Source organism: Gallinula chloropus (assembly GCF_964237585.1).
Source record: "Gallinula chloropus genome assembly, chromosome: 23".
Lineage (NCBI taxonomy): Eukaryota > Metazoa > Chordata > Aves > Gruiformes > Rallidae > Gallinula > Gallinula chloropus.
In genome coordinates, this window is record NC_140108.1 from 1770435 (window position 1) to 1791392 (window position 20958).

At 44.8% G+C, this 20958-nt stretch overlaps 1 long non-coding RNA gene across 1 annotated transcript in view; it reads right to left on the minus strand.

Annotated features, from left to right (window-relative positions):
• Positions 1-20958, minus strand: part of LOC311200319 — a 37038-nt gene that overhangs the window by 13085 nt on the left and 2995 nt on the right. The window contains exon 2 of the long non-coding RNA XR_014617815.1: positions 16983-17030. This is a non-coding gene — a long non-coding RNA (uncharacterized lncRNA). The remainder of the gene's footprint in view (positions 1-16982; positions 17031-20958) is intronic.

A 20958-nucleotide genomic window follows, 5' to 3' on the forward strand; every position in this document is an offset into this window, starting at 1 on the left:
AATGGTTCAGAAAAATGAAGCTCTATTTTAATTAGCTCGACTCAAGAGTGATTTGATAACAGCAGATGCTGTCTGGATGCTTTCAGCTTGATGGGCTCCACATACATGAACTTAAGAGTGGCTTTGATGCAATTAGATATCCCTCTCTCCTTTAACATGTGTTAAGCTGAACCAATGGCTTGTGTCTATTTAACATCTTGAACTAGAAGGATATTGACACTCTTCCTCACTCCTCTCAAAATGAGCGGAGCTAAAGTGAAGAGACCCAGCTTATCTGGGACTCACCCATGCCACTTCAGCAATCCCAGGCCAGAAAGGAAAGGGCACCAATACACTCCCTGCAATGTAATATTAAGATCTTAACAGTAGATCTGTTTCTACCACAATCCACATTTCCTGGTGTGTAATTTTTAGAGGCTTCGTTAGTCCCAGTCAAAAACCTGCTCTCTGGATTGGTGCTTCAATTTATGTCATTTTCTGTAGGAACCAGAGGGACTCAATAATAATTCCATACCTCCCTTTGGGTCCTGGATTCCCTGAAGATACTCCATACACACACTATCCCATTAGAGCTGCTGCCATTCAGTCAGGGTTAAGCTCACCCACCTACCTTCCACCATCTTCTTTTACAGGCAACTTCTCCTCCCGGCAATATTTGTGTGCTGACATCTTAGAGAACCCTTTGCCTTTCTAAAGTGATCTACCTACCTCAGACTGTAGCTATAAAGTACAGGCATTTGCTAAAGGACACATGCAACATAGGAGCCGCTTTAATGCTTCAGGGACAAGGCTAATAGGAGGTCTTGATTTGTTAATGATCTGTCAGTTTGTCACAGCCGGGCTGCAAGGAGTGGGTGAGGGGGAACCCTCCTGTGCTTGGTTCTTTTTCTAAATGCTGAATTAGGCTGTCAAAACCTTCATCCCACCATAACAGCCTGTGAAAAGAAGAGCCAGACTATCCTTTTCTTCCTCCTTTTCCCAACAGGATCTGCTGCTTCAGATGTCCTACCCTCCCACTATGTCTCTGGAAATGTATGTGGCATATATAAAACGACCTTCACACCATCACACCATGCCCAGTTTAGTCAAGGGACATTAGCAGACCTGAGGATGATAAATCAGAGAGGAAATCCCAGTGCCAGGGGAGCACGCAAAAGGCGTGTATTCTGCAAGGAATCCTAAAGTTGCTACCTGCTTGAATCAGCAGTTTCACAGCAGGGTTTTGGAAGGCAGAAAGCTTGGCCACTGTGAGAGTAGACATGGAGTTACAAAGAGATGGAGTAGTGGCAAAATTCCCTTTCTTCTTACATCTCTGCCCCACGTCATCATCTACATAGGGGAGAAAGTTCAGGCTGTGAAATGGGATAAAGCATGGAATACCCCCACAGAGACAGAGCTAGAAGAGCAGAAAGCAGGCTGTGCTATAGCAGAATTTCCTACAAGTGCTTGTGCCTCTTAACTCCAGCTAAATGTGGCCGTTAAGCTATGAAAGCCTACAGAGATCCCCACCCACTCCTCTGTTTTCCCTGCAGGCCACGTCCAGAGCATCCCATCACTCAGGTCCTTTCCTCAACAGGCCCTGGATTATGAAAAATCCCCCGCAGGAGCTTCCCACATGCAGCAGACACACCCCTTTTCTACCACCAGCGATGCTTCTCCCTTTCAGGTGTGGGAGGCTCAAAATTTATTCCATGTACACAGGGGTAGTGCCTGCTTGAGATGGGAAAGCTGAGGGCATTGTGCAGCTTTGTGCAGGTGATCAGAAGCTGTAAGGTCACCTTAACTGGAAAAAAAGTGAACATTCCTCTAGTCCATTGCAACATAATAAAATAAAAGAAATTGTAGAAAGTGCTTCAAGTTAGCACTTGTTTATTTTACACTTAGGACACGGCCAAGGAGCACATACATATAGTCAGTACATAAGTGAAATTCTCAAAGCAATTTTCTTCTAGGGACCATCTTCACCTATAGTTAGACAAAACTGGTGCTTTGCAGCTTTTGAGCAAGCATCCTTTAGAGCCAGCATCTCATTTTCTAGCATGATCAACCCACCAGCATACAGCGTGTTAGCTGTAAGAATAAGAGCGAGTTTTCTCATCTCATTATTTAGTTCCAAGCACTAAAACAAACAATACACTTTTGCACAGACAGTTCTACCTTCCCCAGAGAGGGCCTACTGAGAAATCCACTGGAGACAAAATAACCCTATTTATCTTTCATCAGGTGAAGTCAATAGATCCACTCCTGGGAACACTTACAGAGCTTGTCCCTGGCACACAGAATTTGCTACAGCACTGCTTCTCAAACTTCACGCGAGCTTGTGACTCCCTGTTCCACTCATCAGCTGCAGTGGCTCATCCCACATTCCTCAGCTTAGATGGCAGCAAGTTCCTCCAGGAAAAGGAGTTACTGGAATAAATGCTAACTCTTCAAACTAGGAGGACAGAGCTCCTAACAGCAATTACAAGGAGAAAGCTTTGCACTGCCTAGCGACTTTGTGACTTCCTTTGAAGCCTTCTGCATCTCTTTAGGAGTTATAACTGAAGTTTGAGAAGCACTGCTTTAAGGAACTTAGCATTGGTGATGACAATATGATGTCATAGCAATGCTCCCCACCCCACACCTACAGAAGAGTTTAGGAGCAATTTCCCAGCAGGTACTGGTGGCCTCAGCCCATTTGCCTTCAAAAGCTCTGCCCTACAGTGATACCGACTCAGGGGTGTTAAGATGATGCTTGAGATAAAGACCCAGCAGCATCAATAATACAACCAATGCAGCAGTCAGCATTAATTATTCCAAACTACTATAGGGCAAGGCCTGTGTCTCCTAAAACATCTGCCTCTCAATCTTCTGGTCTTTAATAAAATCACCCTCCCAGCCATAGGGTGTAACTGGAATTGAACATACGCATGTGCATGCAAAAACATCAATGCATAAGGAGAGATTCAGGTCCTCATTAAAAATTGGAATAAATAAGAATTTGCCAAGGAATTCTGCCAGAGTCTGATTTCCAGATCTGGTTTTGCTGCATTCTTGCCCACAGCCTGCAGAGTTCTGGGTGCCTCCCTATCCTTCTCCAGCTGCACAGTCCTCTTCAAATTCAGACTTCTTGCACCTATAATTACTAGGTGCCCTGTGCCAGGCTCCTTTAATTAACCAACCCAACTCTTCTCCCTTTGGGATCAGGCTAAGCTCTTTTTTATTAGTTCCATCATTAGTTCCATCAGTACCTAGGCCTAAGCATGATACCTTACACCACTCAGAGTGGGGCTGTAGGGTGCAAATGACCTCCAAAGCACCTGCCTGGAGAAGAGGCAAAGAAAGCAAGGCTAGGAACCAAGGGAAAATGGCATGAGGGGTTGATACAGCACCTTTCAAACTTCATTACACCAGCAAAAACGACACAGCTCAAAATCCCCCAGAAAGACGCCTTGCACGGAGGGGACCTTGGCATGCCAGCTGGATGCTGCTATGGCAGCAGAGAGGGGAGAACGACTAAAACCCCCTTTGTGCCATTACACTGGAGCCAAGCTTGTGATTTTCAGAGCTCCAAGAAAGAGCCAAGCATTCCTGAAGAGCCCAATTTCTCCAAACCTCATTCTCTCCAGCTGACACTGTCTCTTACCAGCAGCTGGGATGAAGTCGGAGTTACAAGTCCATGCAACACCCTAGAAGAACAGGATCCCCATGTCACTGCTCATCCTTAATACCCTGTGTCCCTGTCTCTCAGGAGAACGATCGATCAGAGTCCAGATACTTGGTACCAGGAGGCAGTTTCTTTACCATTATTTTACCTTTCATTCTCTGAAGTTGTTTCACCCAATTTCTAGACAAAACTGCAGCACAGGTGAAAAACAAATGCCAAAATGCACACTGGCCTTTTCTGGCCCATGAGGTATTCTGCATGTACTTGTTCATGCTTGCGGTGGAGACAAAATGAGAGGTGAAAAGCAAAAGAGCTGCCTAATGCCCTGGGATTTCTTAGGACAGGCGGTCACTCGAGTTGCACAGCTTGACTTCCCCAGAGAGTTTTCTCAAGGAGAAACCAGCCATCGATCTTGGGACGCACAACTTCCAGGACCGTTCCTTATCTCAGAACAGCTTCTGCCACGAATTCCTGAATGCGCTTTAATGTTTAAATTATTAAATGCATTAATGTATTTACATTATTCAAGTCTTATGTGCATTTTTCTAAGATAATTTATGTATAAGAGTTTGAATGTCCATGACTGTTAATGTCTACAACCCTTCCTGTTCATTATTGATTCTGGAAGGGAAAAAAAAAGGCAGTGTTTTAATGCCTTATTTTTAATGTATTAAGAGTCTGAATAAGTGCATTCTCTTTTTTCTTTTGTAATTTCATAATTTAAGTAGTGCATTTATTAAACTGACACAGTATGAATTGTGGTGAAGTCTGGCACAGGTCCATGCTGCCAACGCAGCCCAACCGACCATCACGCTACTCTGCAAATCAAGTACAAGCTCAGCTCCTCTTACGCCAGCTTTTACTCCCTACCTGAAATCAGAAGGGACAGAGACTACAAAAAAGGCTTTTAAAAATACATCTTCTTTACTATTTACCATGGCTTTTCCCTCTCATCTCCATTTCCAGTCAGTGAAAGTTTTCTTATGCCACCGATGAACTGTTTTAATGCAAACCTGTTTTTTCAATGAGCTCTGATACACATAATGCAGGTAAAAATAAATTCCACAGCATCTTTTAAGCACTTTTTAAGCTCAATATCTCCAAAGCTCTTAAAAAAATTTAAAGTGAATAATTCTGTTGTTTCTATACCACAGTTGCACAGATCATACACTCAAAAATTTGCAGATAGCTTAATATTCACAAGCAAATTATGTACAGGAATCAGGTCACCTCATCCTCTGTTGAACCACAGTCACTTCTAGAGCAGAATACCACAGCTGCTCAGCAGTAGCTGGCACCCTGCATGCCAGTTTGGGACAAGAAAGCTATAATAGGCAACAGAAACTGCACAAAAATTCAGCTAATACACAATAGAGCTACCTCCGCTCACTCCACCTACACGTAAATGGTGTTGTATGGACATGCACTTTATATTTAAATTATGTGTAAATGCCTCAGATGCTTATAGCCAAAAATACTACTTTCAAAGTCCAGATTTTACTGCCAGACAAATCCACTGCCAGTTGAGGCTACACAGAGCAACAGTGACACCCGATGGCTTCCAGCTTAACCTTCGGACGCAGGGAGCGGAATCCAGGGGCTCCATTTCCCTCTGTGAGTATGGTGGCTCCAACTCCAATCACCTATCAGACCAACTCATCAAGAAGCCAAACTGCAGAGAGATAAAACTCGCTCTAGGTAGGCACTGTATGTAATTATGAGCCCATGCATAAGTTTCACAGTACATTCTGCATAATTACAGCCTTGCCCAGCACAGTTGCCAGTGCGAGCATGAACACACACGCACACACATAATGTATGCACAATACTGTGCATATGGACTTGGGAAAAGGCAGAGAACAGTGAAAGTTGCTGGCTGTTGTTTTAAGAGCTGACTCTGCCATTTCTAAGGTTAAGTTTGTGTTTTTTTGCTACTCATTACCATTCTTTAACTGTTACAATTTATATCAGCATATAATGTTAAATAATTACAGGGAGCGGAGCTCACTCTAGCGAGGATATAAATGCGCTGTGGGATTCTACAGATTTAAACAAATAACACTCACAGCAGGGGGTGAGCAGATGAATTAGCATTAATATCCTGCCTGGGAGATCCCAGTGCAGTGTTATGGCTTAAATACAGATCTTTTCTGTAACAGTCAATATGACAGCTACTAGCAATACAGCCCGGCACATTCACTAGTCAATATAGCAGCTGCAGCTGAAAGAATGCCCTTGTAATAATCCATACAGCAGCCAGTTAAAATAAATAACTTCCCTTTAACAGTCTATATCACAGCCAACTGCATTAAAACCTTCCCTTTTAAGGTCTATACAATAGTCAGCTAAATGGAAAAATTGGCATCCTTCTTGGCAGCTTCAGAGGGAAGTCAAGCATCAAATGGGCTAGAGACTGAATTCTCCTCTCGGGGGATGAGGGGTCCCTTCCATACCGTGCTGGTATGGGGAATCCTGCAATGCTGCTATCACAGCTTGCAGCTGAAGTTTTTTGAGAAGCTGAGGTAAGTCTTCAAAGCTATCACTTCACTATCTTTTACAAACAATTGCATTCACTTTAAAAAATAAAGACCAAAACCTATTTCTTCCCTGATCAGAGCAACGCATCGGGTATAGCCCAGAGCTGTCCCTCAGCAGCAAGCACACAGACCTGTATTTCCTCAGAGCAATGGCCATGCATCTTTCCCAGCACTTCTGCTGTTAGAAGGATGCCCCATCTCAGTCTAAAAGCTTGAACTGGCTCTTTTAAATCAGTAGCTGCTTTTTTTACTCTCTAACAAGAAGCAACAGGCTGAGGTAGGGTAGGAGTCTGCCTGTACCACCGCGCTTCATTTTGCAATAGTCATTGCAAAATAGACCATCCTGTAAATTATGATAGAAACAGTTACAAAGCATCCAAATCTGAAAAAAAAACAACTGGAGGAAAAATCCATGAGCACAATGAATTCTGTCATAAGGCCAGTACATAGAGTTTTTATTTACAGGGTCAAACTCTGTTCTCATTCACGTATTTGATACTGGTACACCTCCATTCTTCTGCGATGGAGCAGCTGGAGATTTATTTACACTACCAAGTAAAAGACCTGCAAAACAAACCTGGAGAACTTCAACAAATTAAAACACCACTTCTTGAGGCAAATTAGAAAGTAAAACACAAAACCCTCATATAGCACTTAAAACCGAGCTTGTAGTTTACAAACTGTTGTACAAGCAGTAATAAATCTCTAGAAAATTAAATGTGTGCACATTTTCAAATCTTCCATGCTGCTAAGTTATTTTATTGTTAGGGAATTCTGCCACTAGAACACTACATTTGAAAGAAAGGAGATAGATGACAACTTCTCTAGAAATCGGAATGATAAAGCAGGAATGGCATTTATTCTTTAAAACTCCACAAATGAAAAACATCTGCCTGCTTTTTTTTTAAAGAAACCTGTCCCTTTGGGTATATATTGAAAAAACATAAACATAAACCAGGAGCCTGCAATTCAACAGATGTTTGGCACCTGGAGTCTTTTCAAGTAATTGATCAGAAAATAAGTATTTTTTCAGGTAAGAGGGAAAAAAATCACTCTAAAGTCTTTCACATTGTCAATGCTTCAATTTATTTTATGTCAGATTTTAAAGGAAGACTGCAGCTACAAACACATTCCAGCTTCCAGCCTCCCAAATTAAAACTAAACACACACCACCCCTACTCCAGAAGTCATGGTTTGAAGCTTTGACCATATTTTGCAAAATGACAGTTATTAAAAACAACAAACATGCATCACAGTGAGTCATCTGGTTTCCAACTTCTGAGTCAAAAGGGGCTGATTCCACACAAACTGAAACCTGGCGCTCTGACTACTTGCATGGTTAATGATTTGTATCTCTGCACCACAGCTTCAGAACAGGATGTGGAAGAAAAGAATGAAAAGGAGATGGGAGAAAGGGGAGGGAGGGGAAGAGAAAAAACACTTCTTTACTGGTCCCAGTGTCACTGCAAATAAAGACCACGTCAAGATTTAAGCCATAATAATGGAAAGGCTATAAAGGTCCCTGCTATAATGTTTCCTCTGATATTCCCTTTCATAAATGCTCTCTTTATGTTGCATGCTTTGCAATAATACATGTAATGTTTGTGAACTAGCCCCGCTGGGGAAGCTGTATCATATGAAGCTTCACAGAATACAACATTAGAAGCCAGACAATTCATTTACCAGTTCCTCAACTTCTGTTAGCTGCACCCAGCTATATCAAGAGGATGCAACAAACATGAGGAGACAAGTAATCTAAAGCAACCTCCAAATATGTTTAGCTGGAAACAGATCTGTATGTACCAACGCATGGACACGCAGAGGTTCCCTCTTGCTCCAATGCAATACCTTTCTGGGTAAGGCTACAAGCCTCTTCCCAGATCCTACGTGTATAAGCAAGAACCCTGAACTTGTTCACAGCTACGCCAATCGGATCAATAGCATCCTGAGCTTCCTTTTGGCAGAGAGAGCCAAGAACATCAGTGCCAACAGTATCTGCACGACAGATCCCTGCCAGCCCCAGTGCTGGCAGCCTCCTGACGGCGGAGCATAAACACCCGCGCAAGGGGCACTGCTCAGAGCAGCTCTGTCACTCTGCCTGTGCACAGCAAGAGCCATTCACTGCAGGTAACACACAGCTGCATGGAGCTCAGCGCTGCCATCCCAGAGGGAATGACCATCAGCAGCCTGAGGCACCTGCATCCCTGGCAGAAGTAGTACAGTGAACACCCCCTTTGTAAGAATTTAGGATCAGTCTGATCTCATGGGGCTTTAGTAGTGGATTTCCCAAGTGACTCGATACCACCACTCTGAAGCATCCTGGGTGCGTGGGAGCTGACCATTAGAGAGACAACTAAGTCTGTCTTTATGGGAATGCAGCAACCTGATGTTGAGAAAGAGGTTGTCAAAAATAGGGGGGTGGTGTGCAGGCTCGTCTCAGTCTTGACTGTAATTCTCAATCACTGCACAGAAAGTATTTATATCCTGTTGGCAGCATGTGTAACCAATGCGACTCTTCGTGTCAGAGCTGTCAATTACAGACTTGACTTATGAGGAAAGATTAAATGAGCTAAATATGTAGAGCTTGGCTAAGAGACCAGGATGGGGGTGGGGGAAAGGAGAAATGATGTGATAACTGTCTGCAAACATCTGAAGGGTGCAGATGCTTAAGGAGGAAAGGAATCACTTAGGGTGGCACACAAAACAAACAGAGGAGAAGCAAGCTGGAAGGAAGACACAAGAAATTCTCACTGTACAGCAGGGAAACTCCATTCCAGCAACATGTACTCAGCTGCAGAATCCTATCCCAAGGAATACAATCATTCAGACCATTCAGGTGCTTGACAAAATGCTAGGAAGTTGACAGCAGAGGAAAATCCTGTTCTGACCAAAACCAGATAATGTAAAAAAAAGTGGGGCTGATGATATGCAGGTATCTCGCTTCTCTCCAGCTCTAAAATCCTTTTACTAAAAAAAACTATGCATATTTTCATCATTACTTCTCCAGAAAGGCAACTGTCAAAGAAGCAGTGGTGTGTTACAGGATCACAACTGGGAAGAGGACATTTGTACAACTGATACGAAGAGCAGCTCTGCAAACACGCACACAAAACCAAACCAATCAACCAGACAAACCATTAAGATATCTGGAAAGATTTGCAATGTAAGTGACAGAGAGAGAAATAGAAGAACCATGAAAAGGGGAAGTCCCTTCTCCAGTCAATCAGTCAGGCACTCCAAACCCAAGAACTATCCCAACTCTACAACTTTTTCACCCAAGCAACAGGTGACAGGACAAGGTGAAATGGCCTCAAGCTGTGCCAGGGCAGGGTCAGAGCAGATGTTACATAAAAAATTCTTCACTGAAAGAGTTATTGGGGCCTGGAACAGGCTGCCCAGGGAGGGGTTGAGTCACCTTCCCTGGATGTGTTTAAAAAAAGAGTAGTTGAGGTGTTCAGGGATCTGGTTTAGCTTAGGACGGGAATGGTTGGACTCGATGATCTTAAAGGTCTTTTCCAACCTTGTGATTCTGTGATCTCTCAACTTCCTAGTTTGGCAAATCTTGGTTCTGAAGGGGTGCTGGCAGCAGAAGTATCTGATGGGTGTATTCCTATACATCAAAGTTGGGGAAAGATATTTCAAGTCTTTGAATAAGCCTTTTCTGCCCCAGCTACCTTACTTCCTAACGTGATGAAGATGCAATGGATCCTTTGCTCTGAGGCACAACAAAGATGACAGAGACATTGCAAATTCCTTCTTACAGCATGATCTCCCAGGTAAAAGCAGAAGGAAGCCAAGAGAAGAAAGTTACCACATGTAGGCAGTTACAGTCTTGTAGGAGTCACTAGCTGTCACTAGACTCTTCGATTGCAGTAACAACTACACAGGCAGCATCTGGGGATGGGTAAAAGGAGTCCAACTGCTCAGTGGTATTAGAGGTTAGACTCTTTAGCAACACTTTCCAGGTAAGGAATTTAATAATGTGGAGTCGAGAAGCACTCCAAAGTACCAGTCTCCTGCATAAAGTTATTTCAAGAAGCTAAAAAGGCAGACACTCCTGTGAAGTTCTTAAGCTGGTCCCTCCTCTCCCTAGGCAGAAAGAACCGTGAGCAATTGCTGCCCTCTACAAGTTGTTCTGCACATAGCATGTCTTCCACACACATGGAGCTGAAATGATCATCTCCCCTTGATCCCACAAACCCATCACAGAATCCCAGGGGTTGGAAGGGACCTGGAGAGCTCATGGGGTCCAACCCCCTGCCAAAGCAGCTCCCCAGCTCATATTGCACAGGGCGGCGTCCAGACGGGGCTGGAATCTCTCCAGAGATGGAGACTCCACACCCCCTGGGCAGCCTGTCCCAGGGCTCCCTCACCCTCACTGGGGAAAAGTTCTTCCCCAGGTTGCTGTGGAACTTCCTGTGCTCCAACTTGCAGCCATTGCCCCTTGTCCTATCCCCACAGACCATGGGATGCACACCCCAAAGTGCTCCTGACCCTTCTGAGGAGGTGGGGAGCCAGGCTGCCAACGGGTACAAACCAGCAGCTCATAGCAAGGCTGGCTGCAGTCTGTAAGAAGCCTTAGCATGTTTAGATCTTCCAAACGTGAGCAGAAACGTTAAAATCATTTGGTTTTCAAGGCAAAAATACCAAGTAGTGGGAAGTATTTATGAACTGGGTTCAGTGGGGTTTTTTTCCAATGTCCCACAGCACCATAAATTCCATTTCAGCTTCAGTGAGAGACCTGGGATCTCTGGAAGCTAAAAATCATACCTAATGTTCCCAAAGATTCTAACCTAACTCCTAGCACTTCAAGTTCCTTACATGTTTTTTAAAGAATAACTTAAGAGTATTACAACTATTTTAAAACCATCTTAGACGTTTTCTAACCTGTTGTGTTGCTTTGTCTGAGAAACAAGCAGGAACTGCTTTCAGAGCTCTCTTCTGCAGAAGCACCCAGAAGAGTTGACAAGCTGCTAACTCACCACACCAGAAAACACCCCTACCTGTCTTCCTGTTCCCCAGCCTCACCCACCGGCTCTGAAGTGTCCTCTCTCCTGCAAACTCTTAGGGACCCACAAAGCCATTATTACATTTTATACATTCCAATACAGTCTTAACCTGCTTTGGCCTCTAACTCCTCCAAGTTTCCAGCTTTCACACATTAACATATTAAGCTACAACAGAAGTTATACTCCCAGCTATTCTAGTCCATCCTATTTTAAAATTGGGATTGAAAGGAATTCCAAGAAATCTTTCCCACTGACCTCAGACAGGCAATTTAACTTGAAATGACAGTGTTCCTTTAACTGAGCTCAACTAAGTAAATTTGCATCTGCATGTTTTGCACATATTAATGTATCTGTCTGAATCAACAGAGTAAAAGGAATCAACAGATTAAGCGAGTAAATTTGGGATTAACAACAAGCACACAGAATCCCAGGAGTTGGAAGGGACCTGGAGAGCTCATGGGGTCCAACCCCCTGCCAAAGCAGCTCCCCAGCTCATATTGCACAGGGCGGCGTCCAGACGGGGCTGGAATCTCTCCAGAGATGGAGACTCCACACCCCCTGGGCAGCCTGTCCCAGGGCTCCCTCACCCTCACTGGGGAAAAGTTCTTCCCCACGTTGCTGTGGAACTCCCTGTGCTCCAACTTGCAGCCATTGCCCCTTGTCCTGTCCCCACAGACACTGAAAAGGGGCTGCCCATTTCCCCCTGCATCCCATCCTTCAGATATTGATAAACATTAATCAGGTCCCCCCTTAGTCTTCTCTCCAGGCTGAACAGCCCCAGCTCACTCAGCCTTTCCTCACAGGGGAGATGCTCCAGGCCCTTCATCATCCCCATAGCCCCTCTGGACTCTCTCCAGGAGATCCCTGTCTTTTTTATCCCAGGGAGCCCAGAACTGGACACAACACTCCAGGTGGGGCCTGACCAGGGCAGAGCAGAGGGGGAGGATCCCCTCCTGTGACCTGCTAGATTTACTTTGGGAGAATCATTCAGTGTTAGGCCACCACTCCGAACAAACCCACTGTGGCAGACAGATAATTTGTACAGTAAACTTGTTTAGAACAACAAAGGATGGGAAAATGGAAAGTAAAATTGTGATGGGGAGCATCCCTTCCATACACTCCAGTCCCTCACATCATTTCTGGAAACAAAAGTCCTTTTGAAAAAAATAAGTGTTTTTCAGTGAAATCACTGCTCTTGTCTTCGTTTCAAACAACAATTTCAAGCAAAGAGGAATCTTAAAGAAAATTCCCCTCTATCTTGTTTTCCATTGGGTTTGATAGGGCAGAATGAAGCCCCTGAAACAGAAATTACCTCCTTCACCAGGCCAGCACACTAAGTCCCACATCTCACACTGTCTGCCAGCAGTGGCTCTGGCAGCTGGGAAGGGCGATGGGATCCTGGGCTCCAGCAGCAGAGGGGTGGCAGCAGGGACAGGGAGGGGATTGTCCCTCTCTGCTCTGCCCTGGGGAGGCCCCAGCTGGAGTCCTGTGTCCAGAGCTGGGGCCCCAGGACAAGAAAGAGGTGGGACTGGTGGAGAGGGGTCAGAGGAGCCACATAGATGATCAGAGGGCTGGAGCAGCTCCCCTACAGAGAGAGGCTGAGGGAGCTGGGCTGGGTCAGCCTGGAGAAGAGAAGGCTGTGGGGGGACCTCATTGCAGCCTTCCAGTCCCTGAAGGGAGCAGAGAAACAGGATGGGAATCAGCTTGTTAAAGGGCAGAGACTGGCAGGACAAGGGGGATGGAGTTAAGCTGGAGGAGGGAAGGGTGAGATGAGATACTGGGGGGAAGTTTTTTACAGAGAGTGGTGAGGGGCTGGAACAGGCTGCCCAGAGAGGGGGTGGGTGCCCCATCCCTGGGGGTGTTCAAGGCCAGGTCGGATGGGGCCCTGGGCAACCTTGTGTAGCTCCAGGCCTGGAGGTTGGTGGCCCTGCCCGTGGCAGGGGGTTGGAGCCGTGTGACCCTTGGAGGCCCTTCCAACCCAGACCAGTCTGGGATTCTATGATCTACCTCATCCAACTTCCTGGATGAACCTGGCTAAACCGTTAACCTGTGTATCTCAACTTGCTCTTCTAGAAAACGGGGGCAACACAATCCCTGAATGCAATAATTAGCATCTCCACTGTACACAATGATGTTTGCACAAAAAGGGATGTTAGAACTATTCTGGCTGTTATCACAACCCTAAAAACTTTGAAAAATCAGTTTAACAAAAGGTGGGGAAACACCATGAAAGCTCCAGCACATCTCAACAAACTCCACCCTAATTTCTATAGAGGCAGCAGTAATTCTTTTTACCTTGCACTTTTCAGCAGCCTGTAAAAAAGGGAATAAAATGTCCATATTTCAGTGCTATCATCTGCAGCAAGAAACAGAACCAGCACATGCTAAAAATAAAAGAAGATAAACCTGCAAAAGAAAATACCCTGGCTCCTCATACCGTGATCCAGGGATTTTGTGACTCCATGAGAAACAAAGTGGTTTACATTTACAACCAGTACTTTTGTATTTACAACCACTACTTCTTCCAGATACCAAGCACCAGCAAGGGAATGAGGGTGTTTTGTAGCAGAGAAAAAACCCAAACAAGAAGCATGTGGAAAGACCTCACTTATAGGCTCTGCTTCCCTAGGTTTTTCCTACAACCCAGGTTCATATTCATATGTGCATTCTTTATAGTTGGAATTTAGACTGTAGCAGATTTGGCAGAAAGCAAAGGCCAGCAGCAAACATACCCAAGCTCTTGAAAATACCTAAAAACCAACACAGTATGGTTAAAAAGCTACAAGATGCTGGTAGGGAGAGACAAAACAAGCTAAAAAGAGAAGCAAAAAAGACAAGGCAATTATACTAAAGACAGAAATTACACCAAAGAAAGAAATACTTGAGAAGAAAAGGGGATTTTCTACTGCTTTAACCTCACAGCTGCATCTTTTGCACATCCCAGGACTTTGCTTGAAGTGGCTGCAAAAAGACAAACCTATTCCCATTTCACACGTGTTCAGAGGATTATCAGAGGTGGCTGCACACACAAGCAGAAAGGGATGCAGCAGCGTTCACTGATAAGCTGGACTCAAGGAGAAGCTGATCCCGCAGTGACGATGACAAACGTGGCTGTAAACAGCAGCAGAGCGAGATGCTGACACTCTGTAACACAAGGTTACACTTCCCACTACGGAGCCACACGGCAAATTTTAATGGGCCAAGACCGACAGGCAGGGAAATGAGTGTCCGCTCTCTGCTGCAGAAATTACAGCTCTTCCCATCCCCCTCCACCTCATTCTCTGCTGTCAGGGCTCTAACACAATGACCTCTTATTAGGGAGGATTTTTCAGTTGGGACCGTTTATGGTAAGGATACCAGGTAACTCAAGGGATTAATGGTATGGATGTGGAGTCCCTTATCTCCAGTTTGGTAGTTCAAAACATCAAAAGTGGGTTGAAGGAAGAGCGGTTCTAAGTGTGACATGAGTTTGTCAGGCTTCATTCTGCAGGCCTCAGTAAGGCCATAAACCTTAGAAGGTCTATGCTCTGAAGACCCAAACTGCAGGACACAGTTTGATGAATCAGATTGCATATGCTATGTGACCTGGCAGAATGCAGAAGTTCTCCTGCAAGCAACTAGAAATCATAGAATGTTCTGAGTTGGAAGGGACCCCAAGGATCATAGAGTTCCAACCCCCCTGCCACATGCAGGGCCACCAACCTCCAGGCCTCTCCTGGATTCCTGTTGAAAGCAGCAGGTGGTGGGGGTACGGAGGACATAGAAGACAGTGCCACTGAGCACAGAGCAGAAGGTACTCAGCACCTTGCAGGATATGGTGCCTGTCAAAATCACAAATACCAAACCAGTCCAACTCTGTAATGCTACCTGCTGACACAAGGCAAAATATTTAATTCTATGGCTTTCTCATAACAACAATACATTCCAAACAGGGCTCAGTCCAGTGAAGCACTGGGTACTGTCAGTCACAAATTAAGTCAAAAAAGGTGAGGGGGTACAGAGCAGAATTTGGCCATGAGACTCTTGTCTCCTTCTGGATTCTCTTCAGTCTTCAACTGCTTCAGACCAGATCTGCAGTAAGCACTGATCTGCCTGCACACATGGCTTCCTCAGGCAGAGCCCTTTGCTGGATTCATGCCGTAGTTTGTTCTGGTGTTTCCATAAACACTTTGATGACACGGCACCATGTGCCTACAAGCCTGCTTTATGGACCCAGACCTACTGCCTGCACTGGGAGGCAGCATGCCTGATCCTGGCTACAGAGCAGCCTCAGTAGTGTGGTGGGAGTTGGGTCATCTGGCTCACAGAACTGAACCGCTCGTTTCATAAGGCTTCTGCAGACACTCAGCTGGAAGCAATAACGACTCCCAAGCAAACGTGACAAAGACTGTGGATCTGATATTAAAAAAAAAACCCAATTAATGAAAAAATAAGGAGAAAAGCTCCACCTTTCAAAGGACTCCAATCAGCTGCCATGCAAGACTCACCACTGCAAGTGGAGTTCACATTTAGGAAGTTTAGTTCATTAAAATTTTAAGTCTTTTCTGTGGTAGCAATATACATCTATACAGAAAGATACATAACTGCTGTGAGCTCTGTACAGAAAGATACACAACTGCTGTGAGCTTCTTCAGTTGGACATACAGTAAAATTAATTAAACCAAAGGTAATGGTAGAATTTGCCTTGAGAAAAAGAACAAACTGTCAACCAGCCCAGGCTGCAATGATCTGTTGCCTGCTATAACCTTCCCAACGGAGGAGAGGGCGGTGGGGGGAGAAACAACCCCCCAGAAAACAAACCAAATCCATCACAAAGCACACAGTGTCAATAACAACTCCAGGTAACCTCACGTACGCGTGTCTATGCAATTAAGGGATGGTACAGTGTTACTAGACTAGATTTTCACTGCAGATCTTCACAGAATCATTAGATGCACTTCACTGACCCATCTCAGTTCACCATCTCCTGCCTTTCAAAGCCACCTCCTGGGTTCTCCAGACAAAAGTTACTAAGTAAAAATACTTCAGTGTGCCCAGTGCCACACCATCATGGAAAGAACTTGAGTCTTCTTACTGCAAGCAGCTTATATTCACTGTGGTCACCAAATGAAAGTCAGAGAAGAAAACTCAATTAGAGATTTATATGTTTAAGGTAAAAAGATGGACTAACAATTCTGGCAAAGTTTGGACTGATTTACAGGTGGCTGAAGAGGAAGGCAAAAAGAAAAAGGAGGTTGCAAGAAGAGGCAGCTTCAGAGAGCAGTGGCTCGCTTCCTGCTCTGTGTCACCATAAAAATGAAACAGAACAGAGTTCTCTCTTCTCCCAGAGCTCTTTCCAAAACGGTTCTCAAGTGAAAAGATTGGGTCACATGCACTGCCAGGTGCCAGACACTGCTAAGCTCACTCTGAGTGCATCTGAAAACAAAGATGGCTTGAATGAGGTCTCTGAGCAGCAGAGAGTTCTTTTATTAGACAATGGTACTAAGAATCTAAAAATTAATCTTAAATTATGCTGCACAGGTCTTTCTTCAGACTCTTCAAGTAAATAAGCACTGGTCAAGAGCATATGTTGCACACACTTAGGACAGGCAGCCCGTGCTCATGGAGAATGCAGTGGCCTAAGTGACAGGTGCCTAACCCCAGGAGGTCATGGAGATGGGTCAGAGTTTAGACACCAACAGCATGGAAACATAAGATAAACCAATAGATACACAATGATGCAGCAAAGAGAACAGCTCGTGTATATTCTATTATCAGCAAGGAATTGTGTGCAGTTTCTTAAGAACTTACCAGTGGCTCCCGAGATGCTGCATTGTCGGTGGCAGGGCAGGAGCCAGCCTGCAAAGCAAAAGAAGAGCGAGGTTAGATTGCCACCTGATGGACACAACTAGGAATACTTCTCTGTTAAGAGCACTCTTCCTATGAGCAGGATTTAGGCAGATAACGTTTGTTTCTGTGATGGGCAGAAGACATAAACGTCAGAACCACAGGAAAAAAAAAATATATATATATATACATATATATATATATCTCCATCAGACCCCATTTAAAACAACAGAACTCTCCAAATCTGGAGTATTTGCTTTAGGGAGTAAGTGCTTAAGAGCCAGATAGACTCCTGAGAGATGCCATGAAAGAAATGCCCCCCCTAACTCAAATTCTGAAATACATGGTGTGGTGAACAAACACAGCAGGAAAGCAGGACTCCCCCTGCTAAACTCCTGGCAGCAACACTTGTCACACCACATGGCATAATACAGGGTATTTTCATCATATATGAAATGAGGTTGCCTGTCTCAAAGGTACCTCACAAGTACTTGACATACTCAAACAATTCTGCAATATTAAAAGGAAGAAGGCCAATGGCATCCTGGCTTGTATCAGACACGGTGTGGCCAGTAGGTCTGGGGAGGGGATTGTGCCCCTGTACTGGGTACTGGGGAGGCTGCACCTCGAGTCCAGTTCTGGGCTCTTCACCATCAGAAGGACATTGAGGTCCTGGAGCAAGTCCAGAGAAGGGCAACCAGGCTGGGGAAGGGGCTGGAGGGCAAATCCTCTGAGGAGCAGGTGAGGGAGCTGGGGGTGTTCAGCCTGGAGAAGAGGAGGCTGAGGGGAGACCTTCTCCCCACCTCCCCTGCCCTGCCAGGAGGGTGCAGAGAGGTGGGCGATGGTCTCTTCAGCCAGGGGACAGGAGATGGGACAAGGGGCAATGGGCTCAAGCTGCCCCAGGGCAGGGTCAGAGCAGCTGGGAGGGGAAAGTTCTTCCCTGGCAGAGTTGTGGGGCTGTGGGTGGCACAGGCTGCCCAGGGAGGGACTGAGTCACCCCCCTGGATGTGTTTAAAAAAAGGGTATGTGAGATGCTCAGGGATATGGTTTAGCTTAGACCAGGAATGGTTGGATTTGATGCTCTTCAGAGGTCTTTTCCAACCTTGTGATTCTGTGGTTCTGTGTTTTACAGAATTACTCTGCAGTCTTTTCTTCACTGCCAAAACAAAAGCAGTTTGATCTCCGTGTAATTAACAGGTCTCAGCTCTCCCAAGGTAGAGATATCTGAGTTTTACCATAAAATAAACTTCTCTTGGTCAACCATCTACTTTCCAATGAGATTTGCACAATGTTACAATGGTCTAAACAACACTGCCTTCACTGTGGTGTATATCTTGGTGGAGATGGCTCATAACAATTACCTCAAAGGTAAAACCCCCACATTTTTATTAGTAATGACAAATTTTGAGCTCAGTCAGAAGAAAAGAGATCATATTCATTGAGTGCAGGGAAAGATAAAACTTTCAAGTGACAGCATAAAGCCTTGGGTTGCTTTTTGCCCTCTGACTGTATTCATCACTTCTACCCAACATGCCACACCCTCAAAGTACCTCAAGATTTTTTTTCTCCACCTACAAAACACATGAAAGTACAGATAAAAGTAAGTATTTACCACAAGAGGGTGCCAGAAACTCAAATATACTGCATCTCAGCTTCCAGACCTAAGCATCATCACCAGAGCCCAGCCAGATCTCACAGCTGGGCAGTGATGCTCTGGAGAGGCCCATGGGCTGTTCACATGCAGCCACCACAGTATTTGTTACTCTGTTATATGGCTGCAAAAGTTTCAGCCACTAAGGAGCCACTTGACCCAACTGCTGTGTGCAGCAGCCTCCACACTGCCCAGTCTGTCTGCCCACTCTTAATCAGGGCCTGGAGCATCTCCCCTGTGAGGAAAGGCTGAGTGAGCTGGGGCTGTTCAGCCTGGAGAGAAGAAGACTAAGGGGGGACCTGATTAATGTTTATCAATATCTGAAGGATGGGATGCAGGGGGAAATGGGCAGCCCCTTTTCAGTGTCTGTGGGGACAGGACAAGGGGCAATGGCTGCAAGTTGGAGCATAGGAAGTTCCACAGCAACCTGGGGAAGAACTTTTCCCCAGTGAGGGTGAGGGAGCCCTGGGACAGGCTGCCCAGGGGGTGTGGAGTCTCCATCTCTGGAGAGATTCCAGCCCCGCCTGGACGCCGGCCTGTGCAATATGAGCTGGGGAGCTGCTTTGGCAGGGGGTTGGACCCCAGGAGCTCTCCAGGTCCCTTCCAACCCCTGGGATTCCGTGATACCAAGAAAAGGGTACTTCTCTCCACAGCCTAGTCACTGGCTTCCCATTTTTATAAGCATCACATATTTGCTTTCAAATTTTTCATAGCTCAAGGAAAGAAAAATAATGAACAGTCTCAAGATTCTTCCACTCCTCCAAAAATGTGAAAAAAAAACATGTAAATAAACACAAAAATACAGCTTGCATGATTTAGTGACAAGTTAACTGCACCCGTTCAGGCTGAGGATAAACTTCTTTGGCACATACGCTCTATTTTATTTCTTCAGTCGAACCCCAGAATTCACACAGTATCTTTCTATAATACTCTAAAATACCAGGACCTGATACACAGCACTCTGAAGACAAAGAAAAGATTCTCATCCAATTCAGTTATCACAGGGTCAGAATTACTTAGGAGAGGCAAACAGAGAGCAGCACAGATAAAATCCCTGTTGAGTACTTCAAGGAAGTACCTCCAGCTCTTAACTCCTATTTCCATGGAATTGTTCCATCAAGCCACTTGCATTAAGTGTTGAGTTTTCTAATAATCAATGTATTTTGCTCTTCTGCTGCAGGTTTCAAGGAAAATTCAAAGCATTTTAACTACTTCAGGTGACTCCCAGTGTTATAAAACAAACAGAAGAATCTGCTCAGCCTACACTACCTTGATGACTGCACTACCCTCCTGGCACCAAATCTCATTCAACTATGGCCTTTAACAGCTTCAAGCCTTACACAGACCAGCTACATTCTGACTTCCAAGCTGCAGGATCCTGAACTTCTGCATATATTGTATAGGTATCATTTTGTGTCCCAAAGTAAGCAGCTTGGGAGAACTTAGATGTAGTTATCTAAGCCAACGTTGCTGACAATGTTGGAGGATTCCTGTTTCTCTCACATTACTGGGATTTGTGGTTAAAGGGAATAATGGGGGATCGAGATGCTGGCTGGCTGGCTGAGCCAAGACGACTCACCAACTGACAAAGCATGGAGCATCAAAGAAATACCTGTAGCCAAGAAAAGTTGGAAGTGGGTTATTCTGTTCAGAGGGTGTACCATCATCTTGCTCTCCCTTTCTTTTACTATAAAGAAGAGCAATAAAGAGATGGAATCTTTTATTATGTTTCATTTTCAGTAAAGACATTGCTAAAGGCCTGAAGAACATGATTTTTAAACAAAACCAAGTATTTTAAGATCCCCAGTAGAAATTTTTATTGTCTTTAGAATATAACTCTATTTATGCTAATGATTTCATTGGAGCGGCAACACTCCCCCTCCCCAAAATACTTGAGGCAATATATTAATTCATGAGAATGAGAAAATTAAACTAAGAAAACTTGGGAATAAGCCAAAAGCTGTCTAACACTCCCTTTGCAGCATCTAAACTAACTACATCTGCACCAGAAAACACAACAGAACCCAAACATAAACATGTTAAGCGAGGCAGTACTACTACTCACAGACTTACATTGACACTTGGCAATAAATAAACAGTGGTAGAAACTATATTTTTTAGATTCTCTGAACATTTAGTGCAACAGGGACAACTTTTTACATGTATTGCTAAGAGTGTCAAGACTGCAAGGGTTGCCTATGAGGAGTGGCATTCCCCTTCTGCCAGACTAATGGAGACTATGAAGATGATGAAGGGCCTGGAGCATCTCCCCTGTGAGGAAAGGCTGAG